General features: G+C 38.8%; 1 protein-coding gene across 9 annotated transcripts in view; it reads left to right on the top strand.

Annotated features, from left to right (window-relative positions):
- The window catches only part of Antp (homeotic protein antennapedia), a 128,231-nt gene that overhangs the window by 44,833 nt on the left and 66,473 nt on the right, over positions 1-16,925 (top strand). Inside the window, exon 1 of one of the 9 annotated variants that reach the window (XM_089476447.1) lies at positions 6,564-7,698. The exons of the other annotated variants lie outside the window; for them this stretch is intronic. The gene's annotated coding sequence lies outside the window, so the exon portion shown is untranslated. Of the gene's footprint in view, positions 1-6,563; positions 7,699-16,925 lie in introns of those variants that run through there. 9 annotated transcript variants of the gene reach the window in all.

The following is a 16,925-nucleotide window of genomic DNA, read 5'->3' as shown; positions in this document are numbered from 1 at the left end:
TTATATGTGTATAAATATATGTATGTATTTGTTACCGAGAACATTTAAAGAACCTCGGAGACCGCAAGAGAACTTTGACATTTTCCTTTTTGTGATCAACGTCTCCGCATCCGCAGCCGCTGCCCCTGCCTCTGCCCCTATTCTCCTCCGCCTGCTCCTACTGCTCGGCTCTGTCATTGTGCAGAACGTTTTCATGTTTTTGAGCGCAGAAGTTTTTGGGATTATTTTTGTGCGACTTTTCGGGCATGTGAGAAGCTGAAGCTATAGCCAAAGCTAAAGCTAAAGCTAAAGCCCCGAAGTTGATGCCAAAGTTGAGGTTGACTTTTTGACTCTTTCGCAGAATAACATGGACTTTTGTTTCATCTTTTATTGTGGCCCCTGCGGTTGCTGTTTGCTAGAGCAGCGCTGCAGAGCTGTCAGCCGCCGGGTTTGCATGTCACCGGCTGAAGACCCCAAAAACTGGCCATTGTTGTTGTTTTTTTTGCTGTTTTGTTCTGGCCCATTTGCCCCCGCCCTTTTCATACGCCCGCCCCTGACCTAGGCTTCTTCAACAGCTGCCATAATCGCGCTAACAACGGGCTGAACTTTGTTTGTGTGTGTGTCTCTCTCTCTCTCTATGTATGTGTGTGTGTGTGTGTGAGCGCCTACTTCAGTTGCAGGACATTGAAGTCGTTGACGTTGGCTCCTTATGCCTGCATTTGTGTTTGATTGTGTCCCCAGCGAGGCTCTTGGCCATAAATCAAAGTCGCCAAACTACAGCAAAGTGTCGGATGTCTGAGTTTTGCAAATTACTTGGAAGTGTGCCCCATGGCCAAAGCCAATGCTCCGCTCTGGCCCCTGGGAATCATCCAACTCACACACACACACACACATACAGATACTCTAATACATGCTAGGACCCTAGCTAAGTGGATCAACATATGTGGGTGTTTTCTTGTTGGTTGAGATGGGTGCGTGAGAAAACAAAACTCGAGTAAAAACTATTTTTACTTCAGTCAAACTACGAACTGGAAAATATTTATTTTGATCGTTTCCTTTTTAGAGCAGCAGAGATTTTAAAATATATCTTTGTGAGAGACTTCTTCATTTTTAAGTAGCTAAAAATGATTTTTGCCAATATAATGGAATATCGCATTTTTTGTACGAATAAAAAAATTTTCATTTATACATATTTATAATAATATGTTTTAAATTTTATTCAAAAAATCTGTAAAGTTGACTTTATGTTGAATGCATTAAATTAGTACTTAATATTTATTCAATTATGCTCATATTTATGTTTGTTTATGGCGCAAAAAAAAGCAATAGATTTACAATTGGGTCACATGTTTCTTTTTTTTTTTTTTTCAATGAAAGTTTTTTATATTATTTAACTAACAATTTATTTGAAAAAGAATTTATTGTTGAATTTCAAATTTATTTTTATTGGCCATACGCATATCAATTAACATTGACCTAATAGAGAATACACATGTACTTAAAAAATAAATAAATAAAATTAAATAAAAAATACAACATAACTAAATATTTAAAAAAAACATTAATCCTCAAAGATAAATACTTTATATTTTTTTTAAATTGTATTGCGACTAATGATAAAAAGCTCTTTATACTTCATATATACATAAATGAATAAAATATAAAAACAATGTACACAAGTGCGTAATTAATAATTATTGCTCAGAGTTCGCATTTTATCCGTATTGAGCTTTAATATATTTATTTATACATTTTCTTCTGCATTTTTTTTGCATTTCATTTCTTTGTTTTGCTGGCTTGAAAACATGTGTAGGCAAAGAAAAAATCAAAACAAACTTTGATATTGGTATCGAGGCAGTTTCACCATCCGGAAAATTAAGCTAATCAGTTGCTCGGCTGGCGATTATTGAGGCGCCTGCCTCGAGTCAGAGAGCCGGGCGAGCAGAGTCAACAATAAATAAATAAATCAAATCAACAGAAAAGAAAAAAAAAAAAAATGCAAAAAGAAAGAAAACAAATATCGAGTAGAAAAACTTGCCAAGTGATTTGGATAAGTTAAAAAGCTAAAAGCGTGGGCTCGCTGATATTTGGAGACTTGGACGCGAGGGTGGCTACAGCAATTGGCGGGCAAATATTTGACATTTCTCCAACGGCCATAAATCAGTCAGGGAGCGTGACATGATTTCTGTGCGCCTTTGTGCTCATAATTAGAAAATTAGTTGGAAACCGAAGCGGCTTAAAATTGCGAAATTGTTGAATTTGTTTTTGTTTGTGGGGCTCGCCTTGAAGTGGGTTAAGGGATGGATGCCTGGCAGCTCTGAGCTGTTAGCTGGGATCGTAGCTAAGTGCTAAGTAGTTCCAGCACGCGGCTGACAGGGAGGCTGCAGCTGGAGCTGACTGACAACGGCGTCGGAGCTGGAGTCGGAGTTGGAGTCGGAGTCGGCGATGGTGCTGGCAGCCACTTTGACAGACTATTATGCGGGAAAAGGTTTCAGTCACTTTCTACTGTGACGGGGGGCGGACGGAGCTCTGCAAAGATGTTCGGCGCTCGCTGCGGAACTGTCATTTCCGTTTTACTTGTGAAACGAACATGGAAGTATTTGAGGCAGCCGACAAAGTGGCGTACAGGCGGACAGACCAAACCAGAGCAGAAGACCTGGCAGGAGCACGAATGCGAATGCTCGAGCAGCAGCAGCAGCAGCAGCAGCTGACGCTGACTTGTTATATACTAAACTGCTGCCTGAGACTCTGAGACTCAGAGTCTGACTCTGACTCCGACTCCGACTCCGACTCTGACTGAGAGTGGGACAGGCGAACGGAAGGATGAACCAAACTGGCAGACAGACGAACAGACAGACACAAAGGGGAAGGGCACTCGAACTGAAACTGAAACCGAAGCTGAAACTGAGAATGGGACGGACAGCATTGCGTTTAACGTATTTCGCAAAAGTTTCGGTTTCGTGTGTTTTCGCAGCTCGTCTAAAGGAAATTGCCAGCAGCAGCAACAACAGCAGCCTGAATGTTGATGGCGGTATAGGCAGGAGAAGGGAGGCGCTAAGGGGCGGCTACGCAACCAAGCATTGCACGCTACTCTCCCGACCCTGAAGGTAACAACGCAAGAAAATGCCAGGCAGCAAGACAGGCAGAACTGACGTAAAAAGATTTCTGTACGCTGTTCCGTAAGAGAGGTGTAAGGAGGTCAGGCATCCCGGCCAAAGCAGCCAGCCAGTCAGCCAGCAGTCCGGGCTGCTGCTTTCACTCCCTCGCCATTGGGGGCGTCTGCCAGCTCTACCCCCACCCCACCTCCTCCTCCTCCTTCTGCTGCTGCCCGCTCAGTTGGTAATCATCATGAAGTGTTTGCGCATTTTCAAAATAATAAATGTATCTTTAAACGTTGCGCTGAATTCGATGCTTTGTTTATTTACTACCTGGCGAGGATTGCACAAAGAAACGAAAGCAACACAAATCAAAATGAAATGAAAACGAATTCAAATAAAATAAACTGGGCATTCGACACGAGACGTGTTTCTATGCGTCATGGCTAGCAGTGAAACTTGGATTTAGTTGAATTCAATATGAATTGAATTGAATATAAAATCTAGACCTAACTTAAAGAGAGAAATTTTAAAATGAAAAACATTTTTTTTTGCAGAGATTGGAGAATATTTTAAAGATATTATGTGTGCTTATAAATTCTTAACTATACTTCTTACCGACTTAGATACACTCTTGAATGTTGATCTATAGATTTCAGATAAAAACAGTTTCTTATAGAAAGAAATATTATTCCTACTTCTGTTCTTAAGAATCTATTCTTAAGACAATTTTGTAGAGTAGTAATACGCATAAATGATTTTTAAGCAAGAATCCAATTTGAGTTACTAAAGGAACTAAATTATTTTAAAATAAATATATACATCAAGTAAATTTGTAAATGCATTTTGGAAAGGAAACTTTTATAAAGGAAACTTTCCATAAAAATTAAAGTTTAATATCTTTAACATTTAAAACAATGACAATAAACTAATTTTCATAGAAACGGCTAGATTTCTCAGTATCAAATATACCGTTTCCATCTGAAGAACATCTATTTGAAAAGTTCATTACAAGGCTAAGAGACTCTCCATCAGAGCGAATGAGAATTTTTCGGATCATGAAAATTCCTGAATTCAAAATGATTAATTCCAGGCCATATACTGTTAAGATATATTTAATTATATTTTATTAACACACACACAAACACATTCACACAATATGAGGGCGCAGTTCAGCTTGCTAAATAATTTCATGTGATTAAGAGCCCGCATAGTCGAAGCATAATTTGCGAAATAGCCGCAATCAATTCAATTCCGCGAATTACTTAGGCCGCTTATCGGCAATTTTGAGAAATATGGGAAAAGGATTCAATGCAAGCCGAGGCATGTTTCACTTTATCTCTGAAGCTTATCAAACTGTAAATTGAATTTAATGTCAATTTAATTTGAGCATTCTTTAATTATGTGTCGCATTTAGGGCTTTTTGCATCCTGAGCCGCATTCCTTGCCCTGCATTTGACACATATCCCAGAAGCTGAAGTTTTTCACTTGCGTTTGCATTTTCTGTTCTCTCTCTTTATATATATAAAACAACAACTATTAAAATTGGTAAATTTTAATGAAAAATCTAGCTGCATGCAAAAGCCACTTCAAAAGGCTGTCAGACATTGTCCCGCCCCCACTTTGGCTTGGACCCCCTGCTTGCAGGCAGCGCCGGTGACATGAATGCTGACAACGTGTCTTAGTTTGCACAAAACGAGCTCTACACACACACATATACATACCTCTATATATATATAATTATATACATATATATATATATTTCTATATGTAGTCACTGTCAGTGGCAGTCCAGGACATGGTTACGCAGCATGGACACGGATGCTGCCATAAGCTCACACACACAAACACATTGAGCGTTCAAGGCAGCGCCAGTTGTTGACTCCTTTGCTCTCTTTCAGTGTGTGTGTGTGTGTGTGTGTGTGTCGACACTTTTGCCAGGCATGTCATGTAAGAGGAATTTTAATTTAATTACGCTGAACAGAGACTGCCGCCAGGTCGCAGCGAGATTGAGGCGCCTGACAAAATAGCATAAAATAGGAATGCGCATTAATAGATTAGCCAGCTGATAAGAAATCAATATATATACATAGATATATACAAAAAAAAAAAAAAAAAAAAAAAAAAAAAGAAGAAGAAAATCAGCCTGGCATAAATCAGGCGCCCATTTACGGCCTGTCTGCCGATGCTTATCGCGCTGTTGTTACTTAAGCCAGTCACGCCCCGCCCCATTGTCGCCCCCTCGCTCATTACCTGCCTCTAGGCGACGGCGACAACGAAGGCAAATTCAATTTCAATTTATTCATAATTTGAGTTCAAAGAATTTTTGAATTTTTGGCCAACGGCGTCGCGACGACACAAAAATCAATAAGCTAAATTCTTGGCTTCTTCTTCGCAGCTGGCAAACTTTTTACAGGTAATTTTGCGGTGCTTTGTCATATCAATAGACTTGCTGCTGGCAGATCCTTGTTGGCCTCTCTTCCACTTTCGCAACTCTCTCTCTCTGTCTCTTTTACTCTCTCCATCTCTCTCTCTCGCTGTGGCACAAGGCCGTCTCGAGTTCGTGCCAAAAAATAATTTCCGACTTGCAGACGCGCGGCGACTTTGCTGCACTTATTGTTGTTATCAACGCCTGAAATATGGCATTTTAATTTTATTAGCTGCCTTGCCAGCATACACACACAAACACAAACACACACACTCACACATACAGAGAGGGGAAACACAACCAATTCGCTGGCGTTGATGGCAATGGCGTTGACAAGGCTGGGCAACTCCGTTGGCACAGTGGAGCAAACTGATTTTAAAATTGCGATTGAAATTTGAAATTATTTTATGAGATTTAGTGCATTTTATATCATGTTATGCAAGTTATAATATAAACAATTGATTCAATTTAAATTGAAATATGATGAGCAGCATTAGAAAGCATAAAAACCTTAAGCAAATCATATTATAGGAAATTAATATAATTGAAATACAAAATTAATAGTAATAATAATAATAATATTTACAAATTTATTATATAGTGTATTCATAAAAAAAATGCTTATATATGTATAGAAATATATATGTATATTAATAGGACATATACATACATATTTATATAAATGAGCAATATAATAAATAATAGGGGATATATTAAAATAAAATAAAATAAAATAATAATAATAATAGTAATATTATATAAAATAATAATATAATATAAAATAAATATATAAAATATAATATAATATATAAAATTAATAATAATAATAAAATAATAACAATACAAATCATGAAAAGCTTGAATGGCCAAAAAAACTTGATTTTTCTTTTAATTTAGTGAAACAAAAAAAATAAAATAAAATAAATGAATAGTTGAAATTCCATTCATTTTTATAATTGTTTTAAATGTCCTTTGCTATATACATATATAAACATATCTATGTTAATTTTGAATATTTTCTTCTTGCATATCTTGATAAGATTTGATTCAATTCATTAAATATTGAGAAAAATAAGAATACTCAAATTCCGCTTAAAACAATGAAATAAATTTGATAAAGAGCCTCAGCTTCATTCCGTGCTGTATGCATATTTATGCCCTTAGCTTTCAACATTAACTCCCATTGGCTTTCATTGTGCGCTCGCTTTGTTTATTGTTTTTATTGAATTGTTCTTGCAACAGCCTGTGGCTGTAGCTGTGGCTGTGGCTGCGGCTGTTGCGGCGGCAGCCAGCTGAGAGTCGCTGTGGCAACTGCGCATGCTGCGCACGCTGTCTGCGATGGAGTTAAGAGAATATATACTTTGCGGGCGCCCATCGAAGAGCCATCAAGTAACAGTTTAGCGTCTAAAATTAAGTCGTTTAGCAGTGCCCAGGCCAAAACTGATTGCCACTTAAAGTTGCCCCATAATGTTGCAGCTCTCAGCTGGCTGGCTGGCTGGCTGGCTGGCTGGCCCCCAAAAACGCCGCTCTTAAGCCGCATCACGGCAATAATTTATGCCTGATGTGTTGCTCTTTCAGTTTTTGGCCTGGTTTACGCTTTGCCCTGCTTTCCGTTGTCATTCTGGACGCACGTTTGCCTTTTGTTAAGTATTTCGTCTGAGCGTTTTTCTGCTCAGCGTCGCTCGTGGAGCGTTTTTTTCTTTCGGCTGGCTCCGACACGGCTACGGAGGCGGCTAGTTGGCAAATTGGCGGCGCTGCGTGCGGGGCAGTCGAAGTGCTTCAAGCGCAATAAACAACAGGCGAGGAAAACGCCAAATTTTCCAGTGCTTAGTGTCATGGAAATTGCCTTTGGCCACAAATTGCCGACGGCAAAAACGCGCTGAAAATTATCATGCACCCAGTGCTCTGTGTCGATTCGTGTGAATATCCGATTCGGGTGATCGCAATGCGAAGCTGGCGCCAATGCTGAAGCTGAAGCCGAAGCTGCGACTGCAAACGCCAATCTGCAACTGCAACCGCGATCATGTGCCCCACCATGCAAACGAAATTGTTGTGCACAATTATTCTGGAAAAGCGAAAACTGCGCCTGCGAACCAAGCGCAAAAAGTTTCACTCCTAACAAGCGGCAGAGCCTCAAGCAAACATCAACATCCTCACGGTTTCAGCTCTGACAAGCTAAAGTTGCTTCAGATACAGGTGAATAACCACATGATATGCATATATGTCATACAGTACATATGATATACCTAGTATTACTTACAAATACTAACAAATTGCAGTCAAGTAACTAAACTCATCATCATTTGGTGTTGGACTTCATTAAAGTTTGGCCAACTTTGAACTTTTGGAGTTGTTTGCTTTGCTGCAGCAGCTGTCCACAGTAAACATTTTACAACTTTTATTTATTTATTTTTATTTTGCACTTGGCCAACTGTGAAAGCCATTGACAAACTGTCGAAATTTTTTGTTGCCGCCTTAAGAATTTATAAAAGCGATTTGCTCTTCGACTGCGACTCCTGCAGCTGTAGATCCTGTCGAGTGCATTGTCAAAACTTTTATGAAGTTCTTGGCCAAAGAAATGCTAAAAGAAAAATTTGCCATCGACTTAACAAAGAAATTTATATGCCTATGTTATATGTATCATGTTATATCATTTAATAAAAAAAAAATTTAAAATTATATATATAAAGATAAATTATAATACAATAAATAAATATTTTGTAAGTAATAATAAAATTGCTAAAAAAAAATATATATATATATTTATATTAAAAACATAATCAATTAAATAAAGAATATAATATTTATCGTAAAATATATACATATATATTTTTGGCAATTTACTTATTACTTTGTATTTGTTTTTTGTTTGTTTTTTTTTTATTTATTTTTTTATATAAAACAAAAACTTTTCTGTATACTGTTAAAGCTTAAATTTTTTTCGATATCTGTCATTAAATATAATTTTTTTATATCATATCGTAATTAGAAAATGTGCACAATTATATTTGAATTTAATTTTATTTATTTAAAAACACATAAAATAAAATGTATTTGAAAATCAACAAGCTCAGCTAAATCAATTTATGATAGGTCGCATTTTCTCCGACTTTCATGATTTTTTATTTTCACGCATAAATCACAATCTAAAGCATTAATTGTTATATAAATGGCTCGATTCAGAGTCATTTACGTATAATCCAGGTACAAATCGATGCTGAACATTTCGCATTCCATCTAAAAAGAAAACTCCAAAAGCCAAACCGAACAATGCGAAAACCGCAAAACAGCAGCCGCAATTTTTCGCAGTTCGCAGTTCGCAGCTCGCGCGGTTGGCAGTTGGCCGCGCGTATTTTATATATTAATTTGCGAACAAACGAGAATCGACATGTGACACGCGTTTTTTTAAATTTATGCCCTACGAATTGCATTTACAATTTTTTGCTCATGTTGCCCTGCATCAGATGTGGTTGTTGTAAATGCATTGCCATTGAATGCAAAATGAGGGACGAGCCAGCCCTTCTGCTTCTCTGTGTCTGTGTGTGTGTGCGTGTGTATGTGTGTCACAAATAATAATCGCAACTGAAAGTGCGCCAGGCTATGAGGGGCATCGGGGGGGTAGGGAGGATATCGGCGACCTGCATATGCGCGCGCAACATATCAAAAACAATTCCAGCTCATCAGCATCATCGTCATCAGCGGCTTGGCCCGCGGCTATGTCGAACCTTTGCTTGCCTCCTAGTGCCCACCGAGCCGGCTGCTCCTCCCCCTGCGCAGCCACACGCTTTTTTTTCCTCTTTTTCCACACACATACGCCATAAATCAATGTTCGATTTTCACAACAACAGCAGCAGGGAAATTCGCAAAGCAACGCAGCAAAAACAGAAAAAAGCTGGAAGCGAAACAAACGCACGGACAGTTGGACGGACGGAAGGGTACGGCAGGCACTGGCACTGGCACTGGCAAGGACACAGGACATTATGTTCGCGCCATGTTTAAAATTTTTGCTGTTGCTTCCTTTTTGCGATTTTTATTTTAACTTCGTTTTTTTTTTTCTTTTTGTGATTTTCAATTCTTGTTTTTGTTGTCCTGCGCTGCTTTTCATCTCATGCGTTACACATTTTATTGTTGTAGCCATTGTTGTTGTTGTTGTTGCTGTTGTTGTTGGTGCTGTTTCCTTGCGGCAATGAAATGCATTAAAATTTGTGACATGCGGGGCGCCAGCAGAGCATTTGCCATACCAAATGTAAGCAGAGAGCGGACAGAGCGGGCAGAGCAGACAGAGCAGACAGAGCAGGTAAAAATGAAATGCGACAAATGTTACAGATTCCAGATGCCATTCCGGAATCAGAACATTGAATAACTGCGGGCCGATTGTGTTCCATCTCTCCTAACCACACAGAAATGATCTTGCACAGAGAGCGGAGAGTGGAGTGTTTATCTTGAGAGCAGAAAATACGTTGTGATGAAGGGAAAGTCAGTATATGCTTTAAATAAAAGCAGAAGAGACGTCGATGTTTATAGGGCTCTTAAGCTACATTGTTATTATAAATAGCTTTTGTGCTCATTAGCTGGTTTGATTTTAACAGTAAAAGAAAATCAAATCAATTAATCCACAAAAATTAAAGAAGGTATTACATTTTTTATAGAGATGAGAAAGTTTCGTATTTTATGTAATATATGTATAATATGTAAAAGAGATTTAAAAAAAAAAATAAATAAATATTATTACACCATAATATATATATATTTAAAAAAACAAATAAAATAAAATAAAAATAAAAAATTCGTACACCATTATATATAATTTATATATATTATATATCAGGAAAACATATTTTAGTTGAACAATTTTGTGTAATATATATTGATAAAATAATATATTTTAATCGGTGTCAAATGTCCGAAACTTCTATTTAATTTAAGTAACAAAAAATTTAAAATTTTGTGCAATATTCCGTTCATCTTCTTTTTATATTTATTAATATTATATTTTCGTCAAAAATTTACATGACTTAAATATTTATAAAATTAAAATATATTATATAAATATATAATATTAAAATTAAGATATTATTAACTTTTTAATTACGATTTAAATGTTGATAGTTCAGTAATTGTTCATCTGATTTGTTGTTCAACAAGGGATCCTGTTTTTTCACACCTATTCTGGTCAATATACTCCTGAAATGCTAAACTTTTGGCTTGTTAAACTCAGTTCTTTTCCTCATTCTATTTTCAAACATTTATTGCTAAAGACAGTCGTTTACAGCTGCCACAGAGTTAGGGAAACAGTTCAATTAGAAGAAGCCTTCGCTTGGGTCTCGACTTGCAGCTGGAGTTGCTGGTGGAGTTGGAGGTGGAATAGACCCGCTGGGCCTGCGTCTTTGGAAAGGCATTTGGCAAATGAATTCATTTATTTCTTATTGCGATGAATCAGCTGCGACTGGCTATTGCCATTTTATTATGATGGGGGCGGATCGCAGTGAGAAGGCGTTCTGTGATCGCGACTGCAATTGCTAAGCAAAATATGAAAATCGACAAACGATGCTGCGCCCTCGAACTGCGAGCCAGCTGAGAATTAAGTTGTGAATCGTGAAGTTGACTGCGACTGCGACTGTGACTGTGACTGCGAGTGCGAATGCAAGTGGATGGGCCAAAGAGTTTTGGTCTGTGACTCGATGCTGCCCTGCCCGCGGTGATTAATCCATGAACTCTGGACTCCAGCAGATTCGCAACGGCAGATACTCGATGTGCTTGCAACAGATGCAACAGACGCGCCTTCCACCTGGCCCAAGCCAAAGACGCAGATGCAGATGCGGATGCAGACGAGGACGAAGACGTAGTCAGAGGCCCTGTGGCCTGCTGCTCTGAGACGGGGAGCAGGCGATATTTAACCCATGATTACAATGTTTGTAAATTTTGGTGTGTCTTGCACTGGCAGGCCGCGCGTCTCCTGCTGCCCGCCTGGCATCTTGTTTTTACCTTGCAGCCAATTTGTTCGAGAAACTGTTCGGACTCCGCGACTCGACAGCGCGCAAAATGCAACTAAATTGGCCACAGAAAGAGCAAGTGAATGTGTGAGAGAGAGAGAGTGACAGAGGGCAGCAGAGCGAGGGCGGAAGTTGGAGCAGCGGATGTTTGGGGGGCATCATTTGGATGCTCCACTCGCTGGGCTGCCGCACTCGCCTGGTAGTTGAGCAATTTATTATTGCCGCAAATTGATTTTTATCTACGCTTAATCGATTGCTGGGCACGTATGCTCCTAGGCCATTCACATGGAAGGAGGCGCTGCAGTGGATTAAGGAAATTATTTATGTTAGTTCACACGTTGTTTTACACGTAATTTATTAACAGCGTTTTCTAGCGCAAACGATCCGACCTTGGGGCAAATGGGCATCGATAATGCCGCCGTGTTAGAAAATTGTTGGCAATCACAGTCGCTGTTGCTGTCGCCGTCGCAGTTGCCGTCGCTGTCGCCGTCGCTGTCGCCGTCGCATTCTCTGCCGGGTGTGAAGGTGATTTACAACGGGTAGGTGTGCATGCATGATTTGGACATTTTTCAGCTCGCTTTCGATATTTATGACAGAGAAATGAGCGCCAATTGCCGCAATTACCGGCGCGTGTTTAGCCCGGGGTGATTTTCTGGATCGGCCACAACTGATTTGAGCCAAACTGTGTTAGCCAGGGGATATAGATTGCATAGAGCCATAGAGCTGCCTGGCATTCCACTTGGGCTAGCTGACTGGCGTTAGCGCTGCAGTAACAGATCTTCTGATTGCTTATAAATTATTCTGAAAATTGTCTAAAATATTTATTTGAATTTATTACAGCTTTTTATTTTATTTTTAATATATTATTTCATAATTGCTGTTTAATCTCTGTTATATTCACTTGTCAGTACATCTCTCTATCTCTTTCTCAACATATTACAAAATTTATATACAATAGAAATCTTTACTATGTTTTCTAAATAATTCAAATAGTTGCTTTATAAATATTCATATAGACTTCATTCACAATGATCTATTTAGACCTCATTAGACTCGTTGCAAATCCGTTGCTTAAATTGTTAAAGCCTCGAGAGTACGTCTATAATGCTACGAATATCGACAGACAGCAACAGCAGCCGCAGCAACAACATAAAAATAAAGCAATAAAAAAACAAAGAGTGGAAAAAGTCGACATGCACTTTTATCAGAGGGTAATAATTCATTACACACTTTTTGCGGCTCCTCCCCCTGCGGCAGCGAGGCCCCGCGCTGCTGCTGCTTCTGCTGTTGTTTTACGCCTTAAACCATCAGCAGCGCAGCAGCAGCAGCATCGGATGTGCTGCATTTACCGCATTCGACATGACGCTGCCCGCAGTCGCCTATCCTGAAGCCCTGCTTCGTATGAAAACGGGAACGGGACAGAGAACTGGAATGGCCAGTTGATTGTTTCTTGTAGCTTGCGTGATGGTGGGGCAGAGACAGCGGACGTGGCACGGCAGAAGCAGGAGCAGGAGCGGGGGCGGGAGCAGTGGGTGCAAGATGTGTTCATCAGCGTTAACATGAGACTGGCAGCTTTTAACGGTTCCACGGCTAACTGTTTGTGATAAGGCCAACACGCATACGCACCTATGTGTATGTGTGTGTGTGTCGGGGCCGCGCGCACCTGGAGGGCTGGCCCGCGGATAAGCCACTCGCTCGGCCAGAGCTCAATTAACTAATTGCACACAAAGGACTGCAATCAAGTTTGGTGGCGCAGCCCGGCGGAATTGTGAATAATATACATTAATTGCGTACCAGTTAACACACACACACACACACACACATACACTATAGACACATATGCGCGCAGATAGAGAAAAAAAAGGCGCTGCCCGGAATGGGGGTTGGGCCGACATCATCATGTCGCTTGATGGATAAGATTTCATGCGGCTGAAATGGGTCGCAAAAGGACTCGCAACCAAGGAGCGAGTTCAACCAGGAAGGCAACCAGGCAGGCAAGCCAAGCGAGCAGCAGGCAGGCAAACCAAGCGCCATAAATCAATGTAACTGTCAACGTCATCGGCATCAGCAGAGCGTCAATATTAGCAGCAGCAGCAGCAGCAGCAACAGCGCCGAACAACCCCCGAAGTATGCAGCAGTAATCAGAGCTCTGGCCTAGCCACGCCTATTAACTCATGCGCCCATTCGGCCATCATGCCAGCGAGTGAAAGAGTGCGCGCTCAACTGAGGGAGAAAGAGATATACAGTGGAAGGAAGAGTGAGCAGGAGGATGCCAGGCTGTTTAGTTTGGGTTTCATTTTGCATAGGCAACACTTTTTCTAGCGATGACGTCAGCAAACATGCAATAAGTAAATTGTTTCAAATTGTCAACCCACACACACATACGCATGTGTACGCGTATGTCAGATGCATATGTATGCGTTGCTTCCTCGTTCACAGCGCACAGCAGACAGACAGGATATTACAAGCTGCTTGCGGGGGAAATTAGATCTTCTAACTGCGTCTTAAACACACACGACAGCCTCTCAGAATCCGAGCCAGACTCAATCCCAGATACACATACACACACACGCACACACCCACATATACTCTCCCGGTTTGGCTGGGTTCTGTAAGTGGAATAAGTCAGAGACCACGTCCCCGGAGGCGCCAGCAAATACATGTTGCATTTAATTGGAATGATTCCGTCTGTGAAATATGATTTTAGTTTAAAGTTTTTGAAGAGAGAAAGAGAGAGAGAGAGAGAGAGAGAGAGAGAGAGAGAGGAGAGAAACGGGAGAATGGAATGGATTGGAATGGTCCATATGACATATAGAAATTCTTGAAATTTCAGGCAGGCACAATAAATTAAAAATTATGATTTAGTGAAGGGATCGAACGCAACACAACCCAATATAATTGTTTACATAATTATAACAGTATCCAACTAAGAATATGAAATTCAAATGAGAATATATGAATCGAATAAAATGAATATTAAATTTGTTTATTAATACTAAATTTCGTGGAAACTAAAATTTAATTAACCAGATATAAGTTAATTAATTTAAAGTTAAATCAAATGTGGTTTAATTTAAAAATATTAATACAATTTTTATTGTATTCATATTTAATTATTGCTTATTAAATATCACAAATATACATATAAAAAATGTTGTAATCGGTCAGAAATATATATTTTGTTTAAATCTACATATGAATTAATTTTCAATTAATCTTAAATATACTTAATATCAATATTGTGTTACCTATTACTTATAAAACCTTAAAAAATATTTAAATTCTTATCTACCATATCTGATCCATCGTTGCTCCGCTTAAAAAATCGTTTATTAATTTGTCAACTCACGCCGCTTAGCCAATTAACTAATTCCCGATTCTTTCGCTCTTCTCATTGCAGGTAAGCACGCAAATGGCCATGCACACCTGCTTAGACATTCATGTGGCTCTTAGCTATGTTGGCCAAGTCGGCCAAGTTGGCCTGCTGGCTCTAGATACATTTCAAATACCTTAAATGCGCATGCAGCATTCCTGCAGTCGCCTGTATCTGATTTCTGTCAACATTAAAATTGCAGACTTGACAATGCACAGGAACAAAAGCAGCTAAAGCAACAACAACAACAATAAAGCATCAGCAACAGCAGCAGCTAACTAAGTAACCCACAGATACTCAGAGCGACTGACTGACAAGACGCAGGTTAGGGGAGAGGACGAGGATGAGCAAAGACTAAGAGTGAACGATGCTGTTGCTGCTTCTCTTATTGTTGTTGTTGCTGTTGCTGTTGTTGTTGTTGCTTTGTTAGTGCATGTATCTCAAAGTGTATTCCTAGCGATAACACAAAAGGCTAAAACGCCTCAAACTGGCTGACTGGCCACCTGAAGAGGGGCGGGACGGGGCGGGGGCAATGCAAGCTGCAAGAGCAAGAGTCAGAGTCGCAGCCATGGCCAGAGTCAGAGCCAGTGAGTGGCAACAGAGATTATAAATTGAAATTGAGTTCATAAAACACGAATCAGCAAAACGTTTAACATCTTTATTTCTGCGAAATGGCACAGACAGCAACCTCAACCTCAACCTCACAGCCGGCAACCGCAAGAGTCGACGATGCGACTGCATCTCTCTGCCAGCAATGGCAGCAGTTGAAGCCCAAGGTGCGAGTTCGAATGCAATCAAACAAGCGTAAGTCAATTGCACAACTATGCTGAATGCTGGCTGTTGGCTGTTGGCTGTTGGCTGCTCGATGCTTGTTGGTTGGATGCTCTGTATGCCGTATGCCGTATACCGTATGCCTCGATGCTGTTGAGGCACGCTGCCAAACCCAACCCAGTCCCAGATCCCAAACCGAATCCAACCCAACAGCCAACAGCCCAGCGAATAGACAGACAGATGTACGCGAGTTGCAAGCTGCCAAACAGCCAACGCGTCGCTATGTCGACCGATGCGTCGCATCACCAAACGGTGGGCCACACAGAACAATTAACGAAATGATATCAGATATATATCAATAATTGAAATACTCATTAAACATTACAATAAAAACTATAATAATAAATAATGAATAATAAATAATAAATAATAAATAATATATAATAAATGATAATAATAAATAATAAATAATAAATAATAAATAATAAATAATAAATAATAAATAATAAATAATAAATAATAAATAATAAATAATAAATAATAAATAATAAATAATAAATAATAAATAATAAATAATAAATAATAAATAATAAATAATAAATAATAAATAATAAATAATAAATAATAAATAATAAATAATAAATAATAAATAATAAATAATAAATAATAAATAATAATAAATAATAAATAATAAATAAAAAATAAATAAATAATAAAAATTAAATAAGAAATAATAAATAAGAAATGAAGAAATTAAACAAAATATATGTAGACATACATTTTAATAAAAAAAGAAAAAATAATAAAATAATGTAATAAACTATTTATAATAAATAAAACTAAAATGAGTTCGAAAAAATTGATGTGTCTGTAAACCGCTTTATAATAAAGAGTAAAATTTTTACAAAATTTTTTAAAAAGTTGAAACTACTTCATACTTGACTCATACAAAACGAAATGGACATCATTATTATTATTTTTATTTTATTCATTATAGAACGTTATATATAATAGTTCAATAAATAAGTAAATTGCCCCACCTATTATAGTTCTTCTCCAAGCATATTTTTCACATACCAATCAAATAGTTTTACCCCATTGTACAATGCGGCGATGCTGTGAGCACACAGAATGTGGAATGTGCACGCGTTGAATTTCTTGTAGACGTGCGATAAAAATTTGCGACATTGCAACAGTTTGGCGAACGTGCGAGGTGGAGGTGCCTCCGCCTGCCGGCAGTGTGACTCCCCTCCTCCATGGTGGAGCGCTGCCAGCTGGCGTGCAGC

Source organism: Drosophila arizonae, chromosome 2, assembly GCF_054131065.1.
Source record: "Drosophila arizonae isolate 15081-1271.41 chromosome 2, UAZ_ARI_1.0, whole genome shotgun sequence".
NCBI lineage: Eukaryota > Metazoa > Arthropoda > Insecta > Diptera > Drosophilidae > Drosophila > Drosophila arizonae.
This window is presented reverse-complemented; position numbering and strand designations above follow the sequence as displayed.